At 53.5% G+C, this 15,740-nt stretch overlaps 1 long non-coding RNA gene across 1 annotated transcript in view; it reads left to right on the top strand.

Moving 5' to 3' along the window:
• The window catches only part of LOC129400159 (uncharacterized), a 65,045-nt gene extending 51,675 nt beyond the window's left edge, over nt 1-13,370 (top strand). Inside the window, exon 3 of the long non-coding RNA XR_008627488.1 lies at nt 8,345-13,370. This is a non-coding gene — a long non-coding RNA (uncharacterized LOC129400159). The remainder of the gene's footprint in view (nt 1-8,344) is intronic.
• Nucleotides 13,371-15,740: the final 2,370 nt, after the last annotated feature.

Raw genomic sequence — 15,740 nt, 5'->3', positions numbered from 1 at the left:
GTCCTTGAGCCCTCTCCCTGTCCCCCTTTTTAGTTTTTTGGTTTGGGGCCATACCTGCCAGTGTTCAAGGGTTACTCCTGGCTCTGCACTCAGGGATCACTCCTGGTAGGGATCAGGAGACCATATGGGGTCCTAGTTGTTAGCATGCAAGGCAAGGACGTTACCTGCTGTATGATCTTTTCAGCTCTTGAACATAAACCTTGTTTTGTTTTGTTTTGGTGCCACTTTGACAATACTCAGGGCTTACTCCTGGCTCGGCACTCAGGAATCACTTCTGGTGGTGCTCAGGGGAACCGTAGGGGCTGCCAGGGATTGAATCCAGTTTGGCCACGTACAAGGCAAATGTCCTACTCACTGTACTATTGTTCCGGCTCCAATACAAATATTTTTTGTTGAGGGGGACCTACATCTGACTGTGCTCTAGAGCTATTCCTGGCAGGCTCAGGGGACCATCTGAGATGCCAGGGTTCAGACTCATGTTGGATATGTGCGGGGCAGTGTCGTACTCACTGTGCTATTGCTCCAGCCAATTTTTTTTTAAATAAAATAAGAATCCTTTGTGCCTGACAGCCAAAGTCCATCTCTAAGCCATGCATTTAAACCTGACATTTTTTAAAAAGTCTTTCTTTTTTTTCTCGGGGTCTCTCTGTGACTTTATGTATCATCTTATTTAGAAAAAAGAGCCTGCACACTTGTGGTGACACAGGGACAGAGGTGCACAGTCTTGTGTACTTTGATAGCAGTGAAAATGCAGTAACACATTTACTACTTAACCATAAATACTGTTAACCATAAATATTAACACTATTGCAACCATGCCACCTGAACATAGTAAAATAACTAAATTACAAAGAAAAAAAAGAAGTCAAGAGACTAAGTGTGAGGGCCAGAGCATAGTACAGCAGGTAGGATGCTTGCCTTGCATGCAGCCGACTGGGATTCGATCCGCCCGTAAACTGTAATGTCCCCCGAACATCACCAGGGGTAATTCCTGAGTGCAGAGCCAGGAGTAAGCCCTGAGCATCTCTGAGTGTGGCTCAAAAACAAAAAGGTCTAAATCTGAAAGCTGTTGTGTAAGAGCCCCAGGCCCAGTTGGCCTCTGCCTGCTGCCCTGTCCCCTTCTCCACGTGAGAGCCACGAGGGAACCATCTGGAAGCTGAGAGAAAACAATCTGTTTGTGTATCTGGCCAGAATGACCGTCTCCTGAGAATTGATTTTGGCTTCACGGGTGGACAGAGATTCTCTCAAATACCAAATTCTCAGACTTCTTTTCTCCCTTCTCCCTTAACAGACTCAGCAATTAGGTCCCATGGGGATCCCGGGCCCCTCACCCTCACGTGCCATCATGGCCCACTCCCATCCCACCACCCACCCATCCGAGGGAAAGTTTCACTTTGCCCTCTGACCCATGCTGACCTCAAAGTTCATTGCTCAAAACAGTCCCCATTGTTCTTTCACCTCCTGGGCTGGGAACCTAGGGATTATTTTTCAGCCCCTGCCCCTCCCTGGGCACAGAGACATACTTTGCCACCCTGGCACAGTCACCCAGGGCTGGCACCAGCTTTCACACTCCTGTCTCCGTCACTGGTTGCTGACAGTGTGTGTGCACAGCCCTTCACAGGGACCAGGCAGAATGGGGGGATGACCTGGCTGGGGTCACTATGGAAATTGATGCCAGATATCAGGAGTATTTCATATCAAGCATATGAAACAACATATATACCATAACACCATGTATCAATATGGGTGATGTGACAGGGGGGGTGAGAGGGGAGGCAGTTGGGGGACATGAGGACAAAAGGTTCAGGCCCATGTCAGAGTCCTGGAGTAAGAGGGGCCCAATCAACAGCACAAATGTCAGAACTGGTCACAAACCCAGAGCTGGGTTGCAAGAGCGGGGTGGTGGAAGGGGGGGATGAGGAGGGGGGTTGATGAGAGAACACAAGGCCCAGAGCTGGGAGCCGAGGGCGTTCCCTTGGCAAGTCCCAGACCTGTGCTTTGCCACAGCCAAGCCTCATGAAAAGTGGACCCCTAACATGGCCCCCTTTTTTTTTTCAAACCCAGCAATGTTTAAGGGTTACTCCTGGCTCTGCACTCAGGAATGACTCCTGGTGGTGCTCGGGGGACCATATGGGATGCTGGGAAACAGTTTGGCCACATGCAAGGCAAATGCCCTACCTGGCTGGCTATCACTCCAGCCCCTAACATGGCCCTTTTTTATCTTCCTGCCCCACATCTGAATGATCTTTGATTGGGCTGGAATCAGGAAACAGTCTCTCTTAGTTGTTCTCTCTGTGGGAACTACGCCATGAGCAGGCCCAGTACCTTGGAGCAGCTGGTCGTGGGGCTCAGCCAATGTTTACTGACATCTGGTAAGACCATCATGTTTTGTCACATTTGCCCTGTCAGTCAAGGCATCTGGCATTGGTTTGGGGCCTGTTTTTGGTTTCATCCTCATGATTTCATGAACAGAAACACATTTGCCGCTGTAGGAACTCTGTGAGGAGATCAAAGTTGACACACAGGGATAGCCCTGACATGTGAAATACCATGTGGCCCCCCCAGCCCCTAATAGGAGTGACGCCCTTTCTCCCCACCCCCCGACCGAGGCAGGCCGGGCTTTGGTAATGCCAGTGTTGGGCCCAGAGATTGTTAGAAATAGCAGGATCTCATTTGGGGGGGCCACCCGGGGTTGCCCAAGTCCGACCTGCAATTCAACAAGGCAAGTGTTCGGGCTCAGGAAAGTGATACCTGGAGGAACTGACTAGAAACCAGTGTCGAGTGGCTCACAGGGCCTGCCAACAAATGTCCCAACATTAGGTCCAGTTTGTCCACAGAAGGGATAGAGTGGAAGGACAGGGACAGGAAGTGGGCAGAGTGCATGACCTCTGGCACCACATGGTCACCCCTCCAGGCTCCCTGCGGACCACAGGGTGTGGACCTGGAGCTCCTCGCAGCATCGCAGACTCAGGCTGTTGCGCTGACCCCTGGTCAAGGCGCGGGCCTTGCGTGTGGCCGAACACGGTCCCTGAGCACAGCCCTAAAACAAACCAAGGCAAAAGAAACTGTCAAAGCCACCAGCCCTGAATCCTCACCGCTGCCTCAGGAGGGGTCTGATCTCCTCCCCCCCTTACAATCTCCCCTCTCGGCTTTCTTGCTTCTACCCTAGAATTATCGGCGATAAGGACCTTTATCACAAAACAGCCTCCCTAGCTCCCGCCCCTCCATCCCAACAGGGAATCTTCAGAAGCCGTCTTTGTTCTTCCCAGGCCTCCTTTGTGGAGTCCAAGTTTTGCAGCCTCAACTACTACTCAGCTCAGCCACTGTCCACAGCTCTCCGAGCCCCCCTGCCCCCAACCTCATTCTCTCCCTCCCTAGGTTCTGGCTAAGACATTCATCCCCACTGACCTCGCTCCCTCAGACCCTTCCAGTTCATCCCCACATGCCTGCCCTGCCTGGGGAGATCTCCTGTCTCCTTGCCTTCTGTTTGGCTCTGCCCAAAAGTACCTTTGCTTCTTTTACATCGGATCAGAACCAAAGTTTGTGAATAATGGCCAAGACTGTCAGGATAATCTCTATCAAGCTTGAACATCATAAAAAAGACTGGAATAAAGTATCGACGTTCACTGTATTCTCTCTGGATTCTAAGAAATTAATCATCTTTTTCTACTTGTAACTTTCTACTTACCTTCTTAAAAATATTTTCTAGCATACATTCATGCTGAAAATCTAGAGAGTGCATAAACTTGGGGGACTTTTTTGGTTTGGTTTGGGGGACTCCAAAACCAACACCCAGCATTGCTCTGGACTCTGCTCTCAGGAATCACTCCTGGTGGTGCTCTGGGGACCATGTAGGATGCAGGGGGTTGAACCAGGGTCTGCCCTGTGCAAGGCAAGCACCTTACCTGCTGTACTATATCTCCAGCCCCTAAATTTTGTGATATTTTCTGCAGTTTGTTTCTTGTTTTTTTGAACCACATCCATTAGTGCTTGGGGACTACTCTCAGCTCAGTGCTCAGGCACTGTGTGTTTCGAGGAATCAAACCCAGGCGTCCTGCATGCAAAGACTGCACTCAGCCCTTTGAGCCATCTCTCTGCTCCTATCTTTATTATATTTCTGAAGGCACAAATTGATACTGGGGAGAGGCTGAAGGGCAGGCAGGATACAGTTCTGGAAGGTGGTTGGAGGTGGTGGTTGGAAGTTTCTGGGATCTAGGCCGTTTTCTTGGAAGGACAAAGAGCTGGAATGCCCTGTGGTGACACGTAGTGGTGATGTCATCCCTGGCCTTGGATCCCAGCTTCACCCTTCACGCTGTGGCCTTGGAGAAGCTGGCTAACTCTCCGAGGTTCTCTATTTTCTAGTTGTGAGGTGTTGGGGAACAAAATTTGCCTCTTTAAGCCTGACTATGGAACTGTGTGTCAGGTATTGTTCTAGACGCAGGGCTGGAGCGATAGCACAGCAGGTAGGGCGTTTGCCTTGCACGCAGACGACCCAGGTTCAATTCCCAACATCCCATATGATCCCCTGAGCACCGCTAGGAGGAATTCCTGAGTGCATGAGCCAGGAGTAACCCCTGTGCATCGCCGGGTATGACCCCAAAAGCAAAAAAAACAGGAATTGTTCTAGATGCTGGAGTCTGACGTAGACAATTCAGAGAAATTCTCCACCTTTGTGGACTTTTTCTAGAGGGGCGAGACAAATTAAAATAAAAGGTGCATATTTTATTGATCTATGTGTACAAACATATGTACTCATGGTATGCCAAGAGATAACACATGCCATGGGGGGAAAGGGAGGGGAATGCCAAGAAAAAGGGTCTGGGGCCCAGAGCAATGGTACAGTGGTTAGGGAACTTGCCTTGCATGCAGGCAGCCTGAATTTCATCTCAGATACCTCATATGGTCCCCCGAACTCCACCAGTTATGATCCCTGAGTGCAGAGTTAGGGTTAAGTCCAAAAAGGAAAAAAAAAAAAGGAAAATCCATGTGAGCAAAAAATAGGAGGTGGGGGAGAAAAATGAAAGCAAGCAATGCAAAGTGTGACCATTGGAGGAGCTGTGAGTACTCGGGAGGTGTCATCAGCAGGGTCATCAGCAGGGATCTGAGGGAGGGGAGAGCAGTGCCTTGGGCCTCAGCAAGGACGCCAGGTCGGAAGGACAGTGGTGCACAAGCCTCGGGGCTCCTAGGAGCACCTAGAAGGGCAAGCGTGGGGCCAGAGCGATGCACAGTTGGTGAAGTGCTTGCCTTCATGCACCCGCCGGGGCATGATCCTCAGCATCCCATACAGTCTCCCAGGAGTGATCCCTGAGTGTGGAGCCAGGAGTGAGTCCTGAGCCTTGAGAACTTTCAGGTGTGTGACCAAAACAATCACTTTTTGTCACTTGTCATCACTTGTCATCCCATTGATCTTCGATTTGCTCAAGCGGGTGCCAGTAACCTCTCTATTTGTCCCTGTCACATGCTACTGTGGCCCAATGATATCTGCTGGCTCCAGGAACAGGAAGAGCCTCAAATCGTTCATTCAGGGTTTTGAGTGACCAAAACAAAACAAAACAAAACAAAAAAAGCAGGCAAGGGGCTGGAGCAATAGCACAGCAGGTAGGGCGTTTGCCTTGCACGCGGCTGACCCAGGTTCGATTCCCAGCATCCCATATGGTCCCCTGAGCACCACCAGGGGTAATTCCCGAGTGCAGAGCCAGGAGTAAACCCTGTGCATCGCTGGGTGTGACCTAAAAAGCAAAAAAGAAAAGGAAAAAAAAAAGCAGGCCAGTGTAGCTGGGTCGAGAACAATGGCTCCCGGGAGGCTGTGATCAAGGCTTATGGTGGGTTGGATGTGAGGGTGATTGGGCTGTGACGTCTGTCACCCCAGTGATCGCCAGGGTTGATTTGGCCAATCTGGCTATTTAGGCAGGTGTCCCCTCCATCCCTCACCACTCCGTGTTTGCCCTCCCGAAGCTGCACTCGGTCGAGGCCCACTCAGAGAGAGACTGTAAAAACAAAGCTCTCAAGGAAAAGGACCGTACCGTGGGTATGATGCTTGCCTTGCATCCTGTGCCATCTCAGGTTAAGCCTCGGCATCCCTTATGTTCCCCTGAGCACCACCAGGAATGATTCCTAAGTGCAGAGCAGATTCCTAAGTGCCCCTGAACATGGCTGGGTGTGGCCCAAGAACTAGAAACACAAAGCTCTCAAGAGAACGTAGGAGAAAATAGGGTAATCAAGCTTCCAAGGTTTAGACACATTCATGTGAGGCACTGCATGTGGCAATCTGCCTTAAGAGAAGGAAAGAAGGGGCCGCAGCGATAGCACAGTGGGTAGGACGTTTGCCTTGCACGCGGCTGACCCGAGTTCGATTCCCAGCATCCCATAAGGTACCGTGAGCACCACCGGGAGTAATTCCTGAGTGCAAAGCCAGGAGTAACCACAGGGGTGTGACCCAAAGAGAGAGAGAGAGAGAGAGAGAGAGAGAGAGAGAGAGAGAGAGAGAGAGAGAGAGAGAGAAGGAAAGAAAGGAAAAAGAATGGCTCGGGGAGAAGTGTGAACTCAGGACAGTGGACACATGCAGAATGTGCCAAGCAGCATTTACGACAGGAGCCTGTCGTAGTAGCAGGCCATTTGTGGGGCAAATGAGAGTTTGGTTTTGGATAGCATGTTGGCTACGACTGTTTGCTGTCTGGGTCAAAGTGTTGAGTGGACATTCGGCATTCAAGGTCTGGGGTTCAGAGACCGGCCAGCATGGAGAGTTGGACTCAGGACCCAGAAGCACAGAGACATGAACTATCAATTTTTGGTCCTTCATTTTATGGAAGATTGAGTCCTGGGAACGTTTAGCTGAGACTTGAAGTGAAGCCTGGGGTTCAATCCCAGCCCCACAAAACCAACAACCAAACAAAAAGCAACGTTTAGACTTCAGGAAGAATAAGAACAGCCAGAAAACTACGCAGAAGAAGGTGCCAGGGATGTAGAAGGGGGATGAAGAAGACACTAGGTGAGGGTCTGTTCACTAACCATCAGTTGGTGATCTTTTTTAAAGTGTTTAAGTTTTATTTTATTATTAGGCACCGTGGCTTACACTACTGTTACTGGTAGTGTTTCTTGCTTAAGTCATTCCAGCGCCTCAGCCTCCACCAGTGTGTCAGCTTCCCTCCACCATTGTCTCCCCATCCCAGAGACTCCTCCACCCCCCCACCTGGATCATATTACTGGCCAACGACTTCCAGGCTATAGGTGGGTAATTCCCCGGAGCACATTTCCAAATATTTCTATGGGGGAAGATATTATAAAAATTCTATTATGAGGCTGGAGCGATAGCACAATAGGTAGGCCGTTTGCCTTGCACGCGGCCAACCCGGGTTCGATTCCCAGCATCCCATATGGTCCCCTGAACACCACCAGGAGTGATTCCTGAGTGCAGAGCCAGAAGTAACCCCTGAGCATCGCTGGATGTGACCCAAAAAGAAAAAAAAATTCTATTAAATAAAGCCTCTATTTTCAGTGGGAAAGAGTTGCCAAACCAATTCGATCTTATACAACGTAACAGGCATCCCTCATTCCCAACTAGGAGGTGTTTTTTCCTTAAAGTTTTGATTCACTAATAAAAAATTTAAAAAAAAAAAAAAGCTCAACATTTAAAAATAAATAAATAAAATAAAACAGTTTTTATTTGGAAAAAAAAATACAGTTTTGGACCAGGGGCTGGAGTGATAGCACAGTGGGTAGGGCATTTGCCTTGCACGTGACCAACCCAGGTTCTATCCCCAGCATCCCATATGGTCCCCGAGCACTGCCAGGAGTAAGTCCTGAGTGCAGAGCCAGGAGTAACCCATGTGCATGGCCAGGTATGACCCCCAAAAAAAAAGTTTGGGGCCATACCCAGCAATAATGGGTTTCACCTGGCTCTGCACTCAGGAATTACTCCAGGTGGTGTCAGGATTGAACCCTCGTTGAGCACATGCAAGGCATGTGTCCTACCCAGTGGCTGTAGGACAGTCCCTCAATTAGGAGTTTATCTTGACCTCATACAGCTACTGTGGTGGGAATTCAGTGAAAAACAGGCAATGGAGCAGAGGAAGCGAAGGACGTGGCTGAAGGTCATCATGGTTGGAATTCCTGAAAGGCAAGTGGTGTAAGACCCGAGAGCTCCGAGCACTGAACGAGAGCATGAGACAGCTGGGGGGAAGCAGGAGCCCTCCTGCCCCAGGGCTCAGGTCCCAAGTAGGTGGATTGAAGGCAGGAAGAGGCGGCAGGGAGAGAGCTGCCGGGGGGGACCAGGGAAGGAGTTTTGTGAGTACACGGTACTTCGGGTAGAATTTATAGATTTCTCCCACCCCGACCTCTCCCACAGCCCTAATTCCACCTGATCTCTGGGCAGCAGCACAGCTCCCCGGTCAGTCCTCACTGCCCGCAGGCCGCCCTGCAGCGCCCTCCCCAGCGCCCCTCATCTCACTGGCCTCCCCACGCCCGCCTCAGAGTGGAGTCAGAGTTCCCAGGATTCACAAATGAGCCGTGGCAGATACTCGACGGAAACAGTGTCTCCTCCGTGTTCCTGCTGCATCGCTGAGCAGTCACACCTCGTACCGCCCGGAGCCACCGTCCCTCCGCGTTCCCTTCTGAGAAGCCCATCATCCCGGGCCCTCTGTGACCTCTTCAGAGATGCCGCCTTCCAGACAGCCCGTGACACCGAAGGGCTGACACCAATGTCCTGAAGGGCATGACTCAGCTGAGAGAAACCCCAGGGGTCCCGGGAGCGGGGAGGAGAGGATTGTGAAGGAAGTCACGCCCTGCATCTAGACGACCTGCACTTGGCATTTTGTGGCTGGACAGTGCCTTTTGTCATCTGATTGTAATTCGCTTCACTGTACAACTCATGACAAGGGACAGAGGATTTTGCCTCAGGAGATGACCTGCTCTGGGGGCCCGAGCAGGGCCTGGGCCTGCTGGGAGGCGGGGAGGGTCGCTCACTGAGTCAACCACATAAGTGAGGAACTACTGAGGCCTGGGGCCCTGGACTGGGGGAGCTGGGTGGTCCAGGAGGAGCCTGTGTCCAGGAGCCACTGCTAAGCTCTTGGGGGGTTTCTGCAGGGACAGGCCACCTTCTGCTCTGTCACTGGGCGCCCCTCCTGAGAGTCCAGCTCAGAGGGCACTGGAGAAGTAGCCCTGAGCCTGCTGTGTCCAGAGTCTCGTTGTGACACAAACTATCTGATTTCCAAGGTCATCTAGAAGGTAAGGAAAGATAGGAGTGAAGCGGATGCTAAGATAGGAAAGACGGGGCGCTCCGGTGTGCCCCGACAGGGTTTCCTTGACATTCTCTTCTTCCCTGTCAAAAAATGAGGCCCCTGGACTGAGCGCTAGTACAGCAGTTAGGGTGTTTCCCTTGCACGTGGCCAACCCAGGTTCAATCCCTGACACTGCGTATGGTCCTCTGAGCCCTGCCTGGAGCACAAAGCCAGGAGTAAGCCCTAAAAATAGCCAGCGGTTGTGGCCTGAAACATTCCTGGACAAAAAAAGAAAAAGAGGAGCATGTATGTGCCCTTCTCCTTCGCCTTTGGCGTCCAGTGACACAGAGTAGAGACCAGTGATTAGGAGAAGGGACAGAGACTTGGGGAATAGTGCTCGGGACTTACTCCTGGCGGTGCACTCAGGGGTCACTCCTGGCAGTGCTCGGGGACCATATGAGGTGGTGGGGAGGGAATTCAGGTTGTCTGCATGTAAGGCCAGGGCCCTCCCCGCTGTGTTCTCTCCAGCTCAGAGCCTCACACTGCCGGAGAGGCGGCAAACCCGTCTCTTAACCCCTGTGCGATCTCTACCGGCTCAGACAGAGGGTTTGCCTGGCCCCTTCTTGCTCACCCTCTAAGAATGCTCAAGGTAGGGTTTAACCGTCTCCATCCCAAGCAGAAAAACCAATCAAGACATGACCTTGCTATAGGAACCCTGATAAGCAACAGTCTCAACAGTTTATCTCCCAACTTTGGGAAGGTACATAAGAAACTGGTAACCTCGCTGTTCTCTAGGGTGGGAAACAGGGCAGCTGGGCTCGAGGCCGGGGAGAGACTCCTGCATTTTCCTGCTTTATGGCTTTTGTGCTTTTCAAGCCTCATAGCATCTAATGATCATCTTGAATGCAAAAACACATAATTCACACTTAAAAATGCTCCCAATGGAGGGCCCGGGATGTGGCTCAGAATAGAGCATTTGGTGTTGGAAGACCCTGGGTTGGATCCCTGGAGCAGCCCCCACTCCTTCAAGCGATCCTGAGGGTTCTGGGTATTGGTTCTGGTTGGGCAGAACAGGAGCTGGCTTTGCACTGGGTTTAGTCCTTAAGATGCCCTTCCCTTTTCTAACCATGAGGTTTGATGTAAGGGGTAGAGAGGAAACAAAGGCACTTGTGGTCCCTGCCGCCCACCTACACACCTCCCGGAGCCACACGCCCCCTCTGAAGGCCCAGCTACCCATCTTGTCCCAAGCGCCACCACAGGCCTCAGTGCCTGGCCCCAGAAGCCACGTTGGAGCGGGACAGGCGCAGTTGGCACAGACTGTCCCCTCCAGTCTGTGAGCAGGGTGTGTCCCTCGCCCGCCAGCCAGGGCCGGCTGAGCTCACCAGCTCCTGAAGTTGCATCAGCAACAGGTGTGGCTGGGCCGGTAGGTGAGGGAGGGTCCGGCTTGGCACGTGGTCTGCCCACAGACCCCCACGGAGGCTCAGGCACGCCCAGGGCCCAGGCAGAGGGTGGAGCAGAGACCACGAGGCAGGTTCTGTTGGACCCAGGCTGCTGGTCCTGGGCCAGAACTGGGGGCCCAGTCCTGGAGGCCACCCTCAGGGCAGCAGCCGCTTTGCCTGTGAGAATGTCCCAGGGGGCGGCTGAGATGCAGGAAGCGCTTGGACCATCTCCCCCAGCTCCTCGCTCACAGAGCAGCCCCACCGACCGCCAGCTCTGCCCCCCGGGCCAACCCCAGTGAGCCTCCACACAGGCCTCTTCTCCCCCTTCCCACCCCCTCCCCAGTGGCAAAGTTCCATCGGCTGGGCCTGCCGTGGGAAGCTGCTCCCTGCCTAGGGCGGCTGTGGGACAGACCTTGGGAGCGTGGCCACAGCCCCCAGCCCCACTGTTCCCTCCTGGGGCCCGAGGGCTCCCCAACCTAGCTGGCCTCCTGTGAAGAACAGAAACAAAACGGCTCAGTACCCCCTGGAAATCTACCTAACTTAAGTGAACAAACAGAAAGTGCCCCTCTAAGGCGACTGCCTCAGCACTCACTGGACCTTCCAGTGTCCCCGCAGCCCCCTTCCCACATCCGGGAGGACCAGTACTGCCCAGTGTTGTTGCTGGCCCCGTGGAGCGCCTAGTCTCTGCTGGTACTCATGCAGTTATGCTGTGATTTTCTTATTGCTGAGCTCTCAGCGGGGGATGTGCATCCTCATCCCGACCTGTGTTGCCCGGGGCCCTGGCCTGGCCAGCTGAGGGGTGAGGGCAGGGGAGGGGGGCCTGCCCTTGGGAGGGGAACAGGAGTCTGGAGACTTCCCTGGACGTCCCACCAGGCCTGTGGAGACAGCGAGCTGGAAGGGACAAAGTTGAGGGCCAAGTCCCTCCAAACCCCACTCCAGGTCACTGAGTCCAGGCATCCAGGGCCCGGCGGGTTCAGGGCGAGGCTCAGCCCTCCCTCAGCCACTCCTGGGGGCCCCCAGGCAGCTTCCAGAATCTGAGACACAGGAGGGAGGGCGCGGGCAGGGGCCGTGGACTGGGTGTTTGCCAGGTGGGTGAGGTGCCCGCGGCAGACTGAGCTCACCTGCTCCCCGCCTTGCATCAGCTGCCTCCGGCTGCCAGGCCCTGGGAATTGGGCAGAAGGCTCCGGGGAGCCCGGCCTCGCCTCGTGTTCTCTGAGAGCAGGGCAGAAAGAAGCAGGGCTGGGACTCACAGGCCCTTCGTTTGCAGCTCACCCCGCTGCCCCACTCCCCGTGCCCCAGGCAGCAGGGCGCCCCCATACCCAAGGGCTGCAGGCCCCCTCCAGACATCACCCTGCCAGCCCCAAGACCTCCTTTCTCCAAGCTTCCAAAAGTCAGTGGTGGTGAGGCACTTGGCTTGCACATGGCAGATCTGGGTTCAATCCCCAGCACCCCATATGGTCCCCTTGAACCCACCAGAGTGATCCCTGAGTGCAGAGCCAGGAGTAAGGTCTGAACACTGCCGGTGTAGCCCCAAAATTAAAATAAATAAGAGTGGTGGAGTCTATCAAGTAGATGGGGGACCCTGGAATTCTCTGACCCCTTAAAAATCACCCTCCAGGGTTGGAGCGATAGCACAGCGGGTAGGGTATTTGCCTTGCACTCGGCTGACCCGGGTTCGATTCCCAGCATCCCATAGAGTCCCCTGAGCATTGCCAGGAGTGATTCTTGAGTGCAGAGCCAGGAGTAACCCGTGTGCATCGCCAGGTATGACCCAAAAAGCAAAAAAAAAAAAAAAATCACCCTCCAGGACCAGGAACAAGGCTCTTGGGTAGAGCACACGCCCTGCATACTCCAGGCCCTAGATTCCGTCCTCGTGACTGCGTGGACGTGGTCAGCTCCCACAACAGCAGCGATAAAGGTGATGCTTGTGACAGGAGTAAAGCTGCACAGTGACCCTGCGGCAGGGCTATGGGAAGGCCTGTTACCTCCCGCGTGCGTCGGCCCTGGCTGAGAGTGACTCCCGAGCCACTCCTCATATGTGATCCTAAGCCCACGCCACCGTCTGGGGCCAATCGCCTCTGCAAGGCCCGTGGCTGTCTGGACCTGTCTGTGTCTGGATCTTCTTGGGATGCCAAAGTGAATGTAACTGTTGAAAAGGCAGCTGCACAAGGCAGGCATGCAATGAGAGTGACCCCTCTCCTCTCCTCCTCCAGAAGCTTCTCAACAAGAGCATGCAGAGTTCAGGGTCACTCCAGGGGACACCCGCCAGCCCTCTGCCCTGGACTCTCCGCCAACTTCTGCTCCAAGGCCAGCAGGGCTGCTGCCTGTGGTATCTCAGCCCTGGGCCGAGGGTTGGTGAAGGCAGGAGGGGCTGGGGACAGAGAGAGCAGGCGTGGGTGGGAGCGGGGACCAGGCCAGACCCCACTCGGTGCGTCCTCTCTGGCTCCAGGCCTTACTCCCAGACCAGGTGATACTAAGAAAATTGTACATAAAACCTCCCTCGCCAGCCCATGACAGTCCCCTCTCGCCTCTTCCCTCCGCTGTGCTGGAAGAGGAGATGTGACGCCATCCACAGGCCAGAGCCTTATTCCAGCTCTTTCCACAAGCTCCCCATGCTTTGCTACAGCTCTTCTCTGTCCTGACTTCTGGGCCCGCATGGAGGCTGGGCTGATCCACTCATTGTCTCTGGCACACACAAGTCCATCTGAAACCTGTATTTGCCTTCATTTGTTTTTATTTAACTTTTCTTTTCTTTCTTTCTTTCTTTCTTTCTTTCTTTCTTTCTTTCTTTCTTTCTTTCTTTCTTTCTTTCTTTCTTTCTTTCTTCTCTCTCTCTCTCTCTCTCTCTCTCTCTCTCTCTCTCTCTCTCTCTCTCTTTCTTTCTTTCTTTCTTTCTTTTTTTTTGATTGTGGGACACATGTGGCAATGCTCAGGGCTTGCTCCTGGCTCTGCACTCAGGAATCACCGCTGGTGGTGCTCAGTCGACCATATGGAATGCTGGGGATTGAACCCAGGTCAGCTGCGTGCAAGGCAAGTGCCCTACCCACTGTCCCATTGCTCTGGCCCCCACATTTGCCTGTATGAATGTTATCTCTTGGGTTATCATCTCATCCAGCATGCAGAGAAGCAGGGGTGCATTTCCCCAAGAAGTACATAGACCAACTCAGCTGGGGAGCTGACCAGGAAGGGGCTGGTGGGTGGGGGAACAGGCAGTGCGAGAGTGGGGGGCTGGGGGCAGTCTAGCAAGACAGGCACCTCTCAGGTCCAGGCCCTGCAGATCTTGGACTTTTGCTCTTGAAAAGCCTCCTAGAGATAGTCTGAGCTGACCCTGCCCCTCTCTCGTTTCAAAGCCGAGGCAGAAAAAAATCAAGAGATGGGAAACCAAGTAAAATGCCACCAAAAGGAGGAAGAACTTGTACTCACAACTTAGGCATCCCCCCCACCCCCTGCCCCTCAGGCTGTGCTTTCCTCCTTCCTGGGGGAAGGGGCTGCACCCAGTGGTGCTCAGAGCCTACTCCCAGGGCCCACGTGGTGCTGGGAGAACCCCCAGCGTGCACACTATCCCTTGGGCCTCATCCCCAGCCCCCCGCTTGGCTCCTTTTTCATTACCGGCCAGTGAAGTCAAGTATCATCATGTTGTGGGGGTTGTGAGGCCTGTGGAAGCCTGACCCTGAAATCCTGCTGCCTTTCCCCCATGGTTCGGCAGAGGGGAGAAAGGACATTTTCTGGAAGAATTTAAGTCAGATAGCCCCAGGATCATCAAAACTGCTCCTGGCAGCCATGAGGGTTTGCACGGGCGGCAGACCCAGAGCGAGGGTGGGCAGGAAATGTCAGGGGCCCTGGGCTGGCACCATTCTATCCAGAGCCAGCTGTGGGAGGGAGGTGGCCAGCGTCCCTCATACTGGGCCCAGGAGGAAGACCTGGGTTGATAGGGGTATACGCATCTTGGGGAAGAACTGTTGTAGGTGGTGCTGTTTGGGCCACACGTGATGGCCAGCTTGGCGCATAGCACATAGTATGCACTCAATACACTTTTTTTTTCTCCGCCAGTGCTTATTCCTGGCTCTGTGCAGAGGGATCACGCTGGCTGACTCAGAGATTGTATGGGATGCCAGAGATCAAGCCTGGTCGGCCGCATGCAAGGCATCGTACCCACTATGCTATCACTCCAGCCTCGCCAATACATTCTTCTTGTGGTTTACTTGTTTCTGTTTTTGAGGCCACACCTGGCAGTGTTCAGGGCTTGCTCCTGGCTCTGCGCTTTGGCAATGCTCAGAGAACTGTTTCAAAAATGACGGAGACTTGGGGCTGGAGCGATAGCACAGTGGGTAGGGTGTTTGCCTTGCACACGGCCCACCCAGGTTGGATTCCCAGCATCCCAAATCGTCCCCTGAGCACCGCCAGGGGTAATTCCTGAGTGCAGAGCCAGGAGTGACCCCTGTGCATCGCCGGGTGTGACGCAAAAAAAAAGAAAAAGAAAAATGACGGAGACAAAGGTGTAGGTCACCTTGGTGATGTGTCTGAGCCATGGGCTCTTCTCCTCCCTGCAGCAGATGTCTTGGCTTCCTCTGTACCACAGAACCTTCCAGGCCCATGGAGACAGGCAGAGTACTCTTGGTGACGCAGGTTCCAAAGGGCTTTCTCACGACTTGACACCCAGTTGGAGCAAGGACATGGTGAAAAGAACCAAAGGGCATCGTTACTCCCTTGAATTCCAGAAATATCTGTGGCCTTCCCTGTCCTTGCTGCCTTTAGGGCAGTCCAGAGATTCAGCCCCCCCCCTCCTCCATCCCCTCTTTTAGCACAAGCATGCCAGGGGCCTCCAGACCCAGCCCCCAATTTCTCCAGCTTTCTGGCCTCTGCTTCTCATCCTTGGAAGGCAAGAGACTTGGGACAATAGAATAGTATATGTCTCTTTAAAGGAGACTGTGAATTTTCAGCTCCACCCCAGGGGCCAGAGACAGACAGAGGGTAGGGCTTTTGCCTTGCACAAAGCCAGTCTGGGTTTCGTCCCCAGCATCCCACATGGTCCTGCAAGCACTGCCAGGAGTGATCCCTGAGCCTCGCCTGGTGTGGCACCCAAACA

Source organism: Sorex araneus, chromosome X, assembly GCF_027595985.1.
Source record: "Sorex araneus isolate mSorAra2 chromosome X, mSorAra2.pri, whole genome shotgun sequence".
Lineage (NCBI taxonomy): Eukaryota > Metazoa > Chordata > Mammalia > Eulipotyphla > Soricidae > Sorex > Sorex araneus.
This window is presented reverse-complemented; position numbering and strand designations above follow the sequence as displayed.